Raw genomic sequence first — 12,438 nt, forward strand, 5'->3', positions numbered from 1 at the left:
TCGATATAAGTGTAAGTCGAAATAAAAAAATCGATATTTTGACTGTTTACCCCCTGAGGGACCTGGTGACAGAGTCAGATGCCAGCCATCAGGGCTGGGGAGCCAGATGTGGAGCTGTCTCCATGGGGGGATGATGGACGGAGGAGGAACTGCCTGGATCACCACTGTGGGATTTTGGAAGAGAAGCTCAATGGCTTAGTGGAAAGGGTTACAACTATCGAGACTGTGTATGGGCAGATTGCTGCAAAAGCAGTGGTTAATCAGATGGGAATCAACAAAAAAATCAGCAGGAATTGAGAGTCAAGAACGAACAACTTGATAACAATGCAAGACGCAATAATATTAGAATATTAAATGTCCCTGAAGGAGTGGAAGGAGGGGATATTAAATCATTTGTCACAAAACTTATCCTGGAGCAGAATACTGACATTGACCAAGCTTCCCTTGAGGAGGTCATACAACGAGTCCATCGCGATCCCTTTGTTATTCGCCCGGGCAGGAAGGCTCCGAGAAGAATTTTAGTGAATTTCAAATCATATACACTGAAAGAAATGATACTGGCTCACGCAAGAAAGACGATTGGCAGTACCGAATAAGGTCAGACATTTCGCGCACTACACTGGACCACCAATGGGAATTGGGAAAATGCATTCCTGAACTTAGAGATCTTGGCGCCACAGCGAAAGTTAGATTCCCCGCATCACTAAGAGTTATGCTGAATAACAAAATGCATAATTTCCGCGACCCGAATGATGTGAGAAAATTCTTGGACAAGCTAAAGTCTCAGCCATAAAAAAAATAAGCAAAATATTAATACAGCTCTACGGTAGAGAGAGTCCAAATGGAGGTGTAATCACACCTCAAGAAAAAAGGGAGGGTTCCCCAGGAAGGGTAGGGAGACATGGGGGGGTTACAGGTAAAATATTAGAATGTGTGGGTAACACTAAATCCTTAATTTTCACAAAGGGTGGGGGAGCATTGGGGAAAAAAATATAAAAAATATATAAAAAAGTGTCCTCAATTGTTATAGCCTTATTTTCTTTTTTGACTTAAAAGTACAGTTAAAGTCGGAGATTCTGTTCTTTTTTTTTTGGCTTTATATCTAAATTTAAACTATGGCATCACAATCAAGAACTAATTGCCTGAGGGTTGTGACATGGAATGTCAATGGTCTGAGGGTTTCCTTAAGAAGACAAAAAATCCTAGAGTATCTCAAACTTTCTGGTGCAGATGTAATATTTATTCAGGAATCCCACTTAACTAAGGAAGAATGGCTAGAAATAATAAGGTACCAACCATGGGTGGACCACTGCATATGTACCTCACAAACGGCTACTGTAAAGGGAGTGGCAATTTTGATTAGGAAATCCTCAGATGGCATATTAGAGGAAACACGGGTAGATTCATCTGGCAGATGGGTAATTGCAAAGATTAAATTCCAGGGAATACGGACAGTATGTGCTGCCTATTATGGTCCCAAATTAGATGATACGGGACCACTAGAACATTTATTTTTAAATGTAGTTGAATTTAATGGACCGATCATACTCTGAGGGGATTTTAATATACCTTTAAGTTCAACACAAGATTCTACATTCAAGAGGCGAATGATGGCAGTTCCAAAAATGAGGGCAGTTGTAAAGCAATTGATGACTGACTTAGGATTAATAGATATCTGGTCTACAAAAGGGGTTAAATCTGGAACTGTTGCATATAGATACACTTTTCACAATAAAAAACATGGTCATAGGTCAAGAATAGATTTTTTTTAACATCAGCTCCAACTAGTAAACATATCAGTAGAGTTTTTCACATACCAGAACACCTATCGGACCATTCAGCAGTAATGTCACACCTAGAATTAAATAACATTCCAGAGGGGAAAAGATGGACATTAAACAGATCTCTTCTATTGGACAGTACAATAATAGAAAACCTAAAGAAGTCTGTCTCCGAGTTCTTTTCGTTTAACCTTAATTCAGCCCCTCTAGATAAAGTCTAAAGCACATTTAAAGCACATTTTAGAGGAAGCATGATAGGAATTAGTGCGTTTTCTAACAAAAAAGAGAAGACAGACTTACGGGCTTTAGAAAATGTAATTAGAATAGCACAGGGAAAACTAGCCCTAGTTCAGAACATAAACAATGAAACAGAGCTAACAAAGGCCAAAAATGATTTAGCGGATTACTTGGAGGTTAAAATAAGGAAAAGATGGGAAGTGAGAAAATTCGCGAATCACAAGTACGGGGAATGCTGCAGTAAATTGTTAGCCTGGAAAACAAGGGCTGACTCTGTAAGGAATATAATCAAAGAAGTTATATCTCATGACACCGGCCTCCCTGTTGCAGATGAATCAGGGATCAAACAAGCATTTACGTCTTTTTTTCAAGAGTTATATACGGAAAACTTGACCCCGCGCAATGAACAAATAACTGCCTTTTTACAAGATTTAGATCTCCCACTTCTTACCGATCAGCTTAAGGAGGAGATATCAGCCCCTTTCACAATAGAAGAGATCCACAAAGTTATCAGTAATTTAAAGAAAGGGAAAGCCGCAGGCCCTGATGCCCTTCCTAATGAAATTTATTCTGCGCTAGAACAACAACTAATTTCTATTCTCCTAGATTTGTTTAATTCTATTTATATCGAGGGAAGAGACTTGCCCGAGTCATGGCGAGCAGCAACTATAATTGTCTTGTTGAAGCCGAATAAGGATCCAAACTTTGTGAATCATATAGGCCGATCTCCCTCCTCAATTCAGATTACAAAATCTTCACGCAATTAATCACTAAGCGGTTGGAGAGGGTGATCGGTCTTCTGATACACGAGGATCAGAAAGGTTTCATTAAGGGAAGGCACCTGCACGATCTCACACATGAACTACTAGGAACAATAGACATGGCTACTACTAATGCTTTACCTTTGACAATAATAACATGTGATGCGGCCAAAGCATTTGACCGCGTTAATTGGGCTTTTCTTCAAGTAATTATTCTCTGTTTTAATTTAGGTAGTTGTTTTTTGCGGGTAATCAAAGCACTTTATAAGAACCGGGTAGCACAAGTTTTGGTAAATAGTTCTGTTTCGCCAGAGATTAAAATTGGGAGGGGTACCAGGCAGGGGTGTCCCCTTTCACCTTTGCTTTTCGTTATGTATATCGAGCCGTTAGCCATAAAACTGAGGCAATGTCAGGACATTAGTCGCTTTCAATATAATGGCTGGGGAAAAAAACTAGGTCTATATGCGGATGACTTAATGATTTTTACGGGCCATTTGCAAGAATCAATAAATCCCATCTGTGATACTCTAAAAAGTTTTGGGGAGATCTCAGGATATGCAGTTAACCAATCCAAGACAGAAGTCATGCAATGGAACACACATTATACTTCTGATCAGACCCGACAAAGTATTAGATACTTGGGGATAGAAGTAGTGCAGAACATAGATTCAATTGCGAAAGTAAATTTTGATAAAATAACATCTAAGGTTAAGTCCCAACTTCAAAAATGGGACTCACTGCCCCTGTCCTTTTTAGGTAAGTCGAATTTTTTTAAAATGGCAATTCTTCCTAAATATACTTTTATTTTAAATTCTATACCCCTGGAATTCAAGAAAGAATGGATAGCTAAGATTCAAGGCTTGTTTTCAAGTTTTATGTGGGCAAAAAAGAAACCCCGGATAGCCTGGCGTAAGCTCAGGGAGAGAAAGGAGGATGGGGGAGTAGCCACACCAGACCTTTTGCAATACCAGAGGGCATTCCACTTAAAATTCTTTAGACAATTGCTAGGGGACTCCATCTCTTACACACCTTTATTTAAAGCTTTGACTATAGGCTTTCAGGATCAAGTCCGAAATTCTTTGTTTACATTTGGGGACCCAAAATTCTTTAAGAAGGTTAAACTAAAGATCTTATTAGCAGCATGCAAAGGATGGTATCAAATAAGAACATCACAACGTATACACTACTACAGTACATATGCCCCTATTTGGAGCTCACCAGGCACACCACATTGTCTTTAAGATTCTTTAGCGGTTCCTATCCAAACAAGCGGTGTAGCAAGATGGGGCGAACTGCTGGAAGGCCCGGACATAATTTCATGGCAGAAACTTCACGACATCACAAGAGGGACCGTTTCCAAATTTAAATACTATCAGTTAGCAAGTTGGGCCAAATCCCTTAAAAATTTGGGTAAGGGCAATGACCTCTTTGAAAAAAAGGCAGCCGCCACAAACATCGGAGGTAAAGAAATAGCTGCATGGTACAAGATGTTAATCCAACCTCTCAGCAGTGGTCCGATGAGATCTGGAGGGGAGAGCTGCCAAACTACGATCAGGAAACCCTATACCAAGTATCTTTTGCGCTTCTATGGCAGAATGTTAAGGCTGCTTCGCTAAAGAAAAATCATTTATTTACTCTCCACAAAGCGTATTGGACCCCAAGAAGACTATCTAAGATGGGATCTAAAAAGGCGATTTGTCAAAAATGTGGGGAAGCAGATGCGGACGACGTGCACATGTTCTGGCGATGGCCATCAATACAAGGTTTTTGGAACAAAGTAGGTGTAACGATTTCCAGCATTGTGGGGTTTGAAGTTAAGGTGAATGTCTCTCAAGTAATTTTTGGTATTACTCCGGATGAGGAAGTCACAATTCAGATATCTAAGAACAACAACATTTTAATGTTTGTGCTTTTTCTATTGGCGCGTAGGGAATTATGTATCAAATGGACTTCCCCTGTTTCCCCACTAGAGTGTGAATGGATTAATTCAATACATAGATTTGCAAAATTAGATAGAGCGATAAGCGACATGAAGAAAACTGCATTTTGAAGATCTGGGATGAATGGTGCAATAGAGTTAATAACATAACTGCATAAAGATACCCATAAGAACAAGGGTAGGACTTAGTTTACCTTTAAGTCCGGTCTGGGTCCCTTCCTTTTTTTTTTTTTTGGGAGTCCTATGATTATGTTGGTAGCCGTACAGGCCAGGAAAAGCCCAGCATGGGGTGGTCTCAAATCTCCTGGGGCAGATGTATCTGCAGGACCTGTAAGAGTGGAGAATATTGGAAGGGGAGCATGCAGAAATGCGAGGCTTGAGGGGAAGGAGGCCCCGGTGTGTGAAGTTATCTCGCACCTCCTCTGTAATCAGAGTGATCAGAGGTCTCTACCCTGGAGTGCCTGGGTATAGGCAATTAGGCAATTAAAAATTCCGGCCAGCGTCGATTTCTTTGCACTGTTCTTACTCCCCCCAAAAAAAACCTCCTTATTACAAAAAGTCTAAAAACAAAAATACCTGGATCTCTTGGCGGGATCCTTTGTGATCCATTCATCAACGAGGGACAGAGTCTCCTGCTGTGTTCTACTGAGGATGGACAACATGACTGCGGTACAGAACATAAATCAACTGGGAGGTTCCCGATCGAGAGCGCTTGCAGAGATGGGCTAAGTCTTCTGACACAACTGTCTGCAATGTCAGATTTCGGTGACGGCGGAATACCCTCCAGGGTCCCTGAATTCAGTGGCAGACTGGAATTCCAGGCATTTCACAGACTCCAGTGACTGGCAGATTGATCCGGCAATTTTCCGGGCATTGGCTGACCGGTGGGGGTCCCTGTTCAGGAAAACTGTTTGCTTCCAGACTGAACGCACAGATTCCTTAGTATGTCACCTGGAGGCCAGACCCGAAATCCTCAGCGGTGGACCCTTTCCTGCCGGATTGGACGATGGGTCAGGCTTATGCGATCCCTCCATTTCTTCTGATTCCCAGAGTGACGGCTCAAGTCCGACATCATAGGGCGTCTTTAATTCAGGTGACACCAGTCTGCAAATCCCAGGCTTGGTTCCCCAACCTTCTAGAACTTTCATTGATGGACCCACAGCGACTTCCACCATTTCCCGGGATCCTTGGGGACCCCAGTGGTCGCCTACATCCTATGGTATTACAAGGTCACCTGCAGCTCATGGCATGGAAGACTTCAGGCAAGGTTGGCAAGACTCCAGACTTTTGGATGAGGCAAAAGACTAATCCAGCAGGCAAGGGCACCGGAGACCACCTGGCAGTACAGATCAGCTTGGACAAAATGGTTTGTTAATGCATGGAGAGACGCCTGGATCCCGAGGGGGCACAATTTACAGATATCTTGAAATTTCTTGCGTAACTGGCAGGCTTGGCCTAGCTTATTGCACCGTAAATTCTTTCCACGCCACGATTTTGGCAGGACACATGCCCATTAACAACACCTTGTTGGGGGAGTATCCATGGACGTGTAAATTACCAAAGGGTATCAAAATGGTTCGACCCCCAGGGGCTAGAAATTCGTGCTTGTGGGAGGTAAAACTGGTGCTGCGTCTTGTAGTAGGTTGGCAGGATAACCTGTTTCTGTCTAGGAAAGAGATTTCCCCGTAACTAGCCATGCTACTCTTACTCATTTCAAGTAAAAAAGCACCTGATGTAAGAGCACCTGACATCATGGCGCGCGTCTTTACACCAGAGGCAGTGACATTCACAGTTTCTAGGAGGACCAAGACTAATATCAGGTTGGTAACTTACCCTTCTTCAAGGCAGCTTTTAAACTCTGGGTGGTAAGATGCCTAAAGGCTTATGAAGAGATGATGGCAGAGGTGAGACCTCTGATTGATAAACAACTGCAGTTTTCTCTCAGGAAACTGTTGATGGCCGTCTCGTCTCCCTCCTTTGCCAGGTGGATTATGGCAGAGGCTGGAATAGACATTCATCGCTTTGGAGCTCTCTCAGCTATGGAGGCGATGGCCTCCAAAGCTGCTTAAGTGGGCGGTTGTTTGGAGGACATTATTAATGCAGCAGATTGGTCCTTCGAATCCACCTTTAAAAAGTTTTACTTTAAACCAATTTATGATTTTGGATCCTTGGTGGTAATTAAGCCTTAAACATGCATAATCCTCACCTCTGGTCCAGACATACAATGAGAAAATTCCTAACTATAGTGAAGGAAACTTTTAATTCTATTAAGACACAGAGGCGAAGTTTATCCCACTCTGATCATATTGGGAATATGTTACCCTCCTACTGGACTGGATTACAGGAGGTATATATATTTTTCTTTCCTGACTATTATTGGTAGGATCCTACGAACTATGATAACAGAAAATATCTGGTTTTGATGATGTTTTCCTCTGTTTGTGTTCTTGCATGGATTTTCGTTACAAATTCATATGCTCTCAGATGGTATAGATTGCAGTTACTGCTTGCTCTGATCATCAATTTCTTGGTTAGATAGTTCATACGCTTTTAATGCATGTATATTAGTCTGCTTTTTATTAAAAAAAACTTGTTCCGGTTGTAAATGAACTTAATGGGTTTGTTAATTCGTAGGCTCTGATTCCAAAGTGAAGTGAAGCAGAGTGACTTAAATACCTACAGCAAAGAAGAGGAAGGACCGCAGGCAACAGGGATATATATGCATTGACAGACTATACTATTATTGGTTATTGGTTGTCATGGGCACTTTCAAATGACTCTTGGGAGTTGTAGTGTAACAGTGTTTTTTTGTTTTACTCTGAAGCTGATGTTAATAAAAAGTGAAGAAAGTTATGCATAATCCTCGTCTCCGTAGTGAGCCATCCTGCCACTATGATATAATGTAGCTACATGCATCCGAGGGGCTGGGCGTGGACCCGAGGATATAAATAAATGTGGTAGGATCGCTCGTGGTCCGAACACAGATCCGCGAGTACTGTACGTGTGAGTGCTGTCTGCTGTATAAGATAGGCCTAAAGCCAGAACGATATCCTGGGGGTTCGTGACCACCACATTGGTGACAAGGTGGACTTACCCAGCGGCAGGTTTCCTGTATGCCACGCTGCCAAGGTTTGGAGCTGGTCTGGTGACGCGGTGAGGGTGCTGCCTGGTCGTGAGGCATCTGGCGCCGTCCGTGTGTCGGAGGGAGGTTCTCGAGCTGAGGTAAACAGAGCAGAACTGCATCTCACAGAAAGAGGTGCAGTTGTGTGAAGAGCCACCGCTCTGAGACTGGCTGAGAAGGGCAGTGTGCCACAAGAATTGCAGTTGTGTGAAATGCAGATGCTGTGGGAGCGCCTGAGAGATACCCTGTACTGCCTGGTGAGGAGCGGTGTAGTCGAGTGCTGCCGTTGAGGGAACAGCCATGCGGAAGACAGAAAACCGGCGGCACCCCCGAGGAGAATAGTGGGCAGGGTCAAGGCTCAGGAGTGCCCGCATGTGAGCCAGCAGAGGCTGCCTGTAGCAGAAAGAGAGAGAGTGAGGCATGTAGGGCAGCCTGTGCTGCTGAAGGCCTCAGGTGCGTGGCAGAGGCCCAAGAGGAGGGCAGGCGGGAGCTTGAGATGCCACGTGAGAGCAAAGGGTGCAAGGGAGAAAGTCTGCACCACGTGGCAATGACCAAAGAGAACTGACTTTGGTGGGAATGAAGAATCTCAAGTAGAAATGGTCTGGGCCCAAGAGGTCAAGAGGCCCAAAAAAATATTTTTGGTTGGTTGGTTGATTGCTTTATTTCGATATGCATATATCATAAAAGCGATACAAAAGATTAAAACAGCATGTCGAAAAGAGTATGACTGTACAATAAGTAAAAAACATTAAAACACATTAGATCGTCATAAATTAGTTAAAAGAAGATTAAATTGATATGGACAGTCTTCTAAGTCTAATCAACCAGGCCCATTTTAAAAACTTGGCAACGGCACAAACAATCGGAGGAGCTGTATTAGTTAAAAGAATCCGAAGGGCGACAGAGTGCTGGCGAGTGCCCAATTCTCTGCAGATAGGTCCAAGCCAACGTGATCTTGGTCGGCCGTAATCTGGGCATTCAAAAAGAAAATGTGGCACAGTCTCTGGTTTATCGGGACAGAGAGCACAGTATCGTGAAGAGGGCTGGGATTTATTCCACCTGGAACAGAGGTCTGCCAAGGGTAACAACCCCAGCCGGAATTTGATGTACAGGGACCGGTCCATGGCAATTGTTATTAGGTCCATGTATGGCTCGTAGGCAACGACATCTTTTATCAGCAGAAAAGCTGCGGTGGTTTTGCAGTGCTGCTGATTGCTGATGCGCTTCACGCGGACCCACTCCCAGAACAGTTTTTTTAGGGTCTCCTTCGGGGGGGCGGAGTGACTGTGCCAACAAGAGTCCAGGCCTAGGTCCCCTAGAAGGTGTTTAATGTTCTTCAACCATTTGATACTGTGCCAACCGTCGGAGTGCATCACCTCGGCAAGGCCGTCAGCGTAGGGTTTTAGCTCCGGTACCCTCCACAGACGGGCCCAGAGCAAGAGTGGTCGAAGGCGAGCCTGGTCCCCTATTGCTTTACAGCCAGCATCCATGAGCACTGGGATAGTCGGACTACTCGATGGTATGGCAAGGAGATCTTTAATAAATTTGTTTTCCGCCTTGCACAGTAGATCCACTTTGTCCAGACCCCACAATTCAGCTCCATATAGTGACCCAGGGACCGCACGAGCTTTGTATATATCAAGTAGAGGGGCAACACAGTGTTTAGTTGAGTTGTTAAACTCTTTGAGGAGAGCCCCCCCCACCCTTTTATGGGACAATACCATTTTGTTGATGTGGGCGGACCAGTTCATCGCGTCGTTGAGTCGAATTCCCAAGTAGTCGAATTCTGCCACTCTTTCTAAGGGTATAGAATTCAAAATAGGGGGGCGGCCAAGTTTGCGGGGCGGGTGCAAAACTAAGTACTTGGTCTTTTCCACATTGATGACAAGGCCCCTGGAGGTGCAAAAGTCCTGGAAGCGATTTAGTAATGTCTGGAGAGATATTTTTAGAAGAATAAATCCAGGTGGGGCATGTAGACAGCAAAACATGCCAAGGGGTGAAGGCAAGATAAAAAATAAAGGAAATTCCTGGAGAAAGAACAGTGGCGAGAGGCTGTGCTGACGGAATTTTAGTTATGTTTTATTTTATGTTTCTGTGGTATCTTGTGCGCTACTCCCTACACTTGTGTTTCTCATGTGCACGGGGTTTCTTATCAAGTGCCGCCTGTGAGAAAGTGTCATCTTTCTTGCATGGTATGCCCCCACTTTTTTCTGAATTGCTGATGTACTTTGACTGCGTGTGCCCTGGGCTATTGCCAATCAGGTGCCCAGGGCCTGTGTTCCTTCCCTAAAACTGTGTTGAAACCAAAACCCAGTTGGCCTCCCTGGCCACACGTCAGTCCCTGGTAAATGGTACCCTAGGTGCCCAGGGCACTGTGACCAGAGAAGACCCCTAAGGGCTGCAGCATTTATTGTGCCACCCTTAGGGGCCCTGTACCCTGACACACACACACTGCCTTTGCAGGCTGAGTGTCTTGGTGCAGAACTAAACAAAGAGTCGACATGGCACACATCCCACAGACACACTGCCCTGGCATACCTCAGTCACCCCTCTAGCTGGGTGCTCTATGTCAGTGGTGTGGGCACAGGTGCATGTACCCTGTGCCCCTCTAGTACCCAGGGACATTCATGGGCCCTGTAAGTGCAATGATGCCATTAAGAGTGTATGGTGCTGGGAGGTTGTCATTATGTACTCCACAGCACCATCATGGCTATACTGAAGACTGAGAAGTTTGATATCAAACTTCTCAGCACATTGAACATGCACTAATGCCAGTGTGGGATTTAATGCCAAATGCACGACAGAGGGCATCTTAAAGATGCCCTCTGAAACCTAACCAACTCCCAGTGTCCTAACTGCGTAGCTACCGAGGCTGCCACCACAAACCTTGACCCCTGGGCCGAGAGCTTGCCGCTCTCTGGGGCCTGAAACAATGCACATCCTGGGAGGAGGTGCCAAGCCTCCTCCCCCAGGATGGGCAGGGGAAGCTTCAAAGAAATGCTGCCTTTGTGAGCTTCTCCAGGCCACGTGTTGTACTCAGCAACTGGCCCCCACCGGTTCTGACCCCACTCTGGCGGGAAGACAGGCGGGAAACCCTATGAGGAAACAGGGTGTGCCAGCCTCTGCCAACCCCACCCCTCAGGTGGGAGAGGCGAGGGGAAGCACAACTCCAGGCTACCGCCATCTTGAGGATGGGGAGCCCTACCCAATCAGAGCTACGCTCCTGCCCCCCTCCCACTGGAGGGGGCAGGATAGGGGGTGTACTCACCTAGGACAGGGACCCATTGGTCCCTGCCCTTGCCCTACCTGTAACGCCCCTAAATTTAGTATTTTGGGGCACCCTGAACCTTCCTTCCTCAGATCCCGATTTGAAAACAAGAAAGAAGAACAAGAAGAAAGAAGACCTGCTGTGCAGCTGCTAACAAGAGGACAACACCAACTGACTTGGCCCCAGCCCTACCGGCCTGTTGATCCTTGAACCTGCTCCTGCTAAACCCCGGCGTCTCCAGTGGTCAGCAACCTCGAAAACCCCAGAGGGCCTGACTGCCTTGCTCATCTAAAGACTGGGACTCCCATGAGCAGTGGTTCTGCTCAAACAGCAACAACCCCTGGTGCCAGCCAGGGACTGCGAATCCAGCACACTCTGCACCCGCAAAGCCCGGCCCATGTCTGAGTGGTGAAAGACTACGAGGACCCCATCCCGGCGACTGTGACCAGGAAACCAGCACCCAAGGACCCTCCTCGACGATCGTGACGACTCCTGCAGCCTCACAACAAAGGACCTCTCCAACCGCGACCAGCTCAGGGTAAGATTTCCTGACGACAAAAGACACCTCTGCACCCAGAGCCCCACGGCCCCCTGTGCCCTACTGCTGGGTGTCCTCCTAGACCCCAACTTACCTCTCCAAGTGGTGGTCGCACCTGAAGAATCTCCATCCCAGAGCCTGCAGCCTTTGTTCAACTTCCAGTTCTCCCATTGAATAACATTGGGTGCCCGAAGGCCCAAAAGCAACCTGCACCCAGCCGCCCGAGTGCACAACTCTCTATCGTAAACTGGCAGAACGAAACTCTCTTCTCAAATACACTAGTCACCACCCTAGAGGCCTGAGGGACAATCTGCCTTTTGGGCAGTTCCTGCGTGTTCCCAGGAATTGCTCTAGTAAAACGAACTACATGTCTGAATCTGAAGATCTAGCTAATCGATTAATGGAACGTGGTTATCCTACCAAATTGATCAAAAGAGCCAGGAAGCGCACTTGGTTCAGCCACTGTGATATCCTATTACAACCAAGGGATAGAACAGAATCTAGCAACCACAGGATGATATGTGTCACCACTTTTTCCACTAGAAGCAATGCCATCAGGAAGATCATAAACAAACACTGGGGCCTGGTATCCGATGAGGTAGGACAGGAAACACCACTGATGCATTCCTACAAGAAGGCCAAGAGCATTCGAGACCATGTTGTCCGCTCTTTTCTTGAGTCCCCTGAACCTGTGACGATACAATCACTGTGGAATCTACCTCCAGTTCTCGGACACCATCGATGTGGCCACTGAAAGGCATGCGCAACCACCATCCAGACAAAGGATTTTGAA

This window comes from Lissotriton vulgaris, chromosome 1_1, assembly GCF_964263255.1.
Source record: "Lissotriton vulgaris chromosome 1_1, aLisVul1.2, whole genome shotgun sequence".
NCBI lineage: Eukaryota > Metazoa > Chordata > Amphibia > Caudata > Salamandridae > Lissotriton > Lissotriton vulgaris.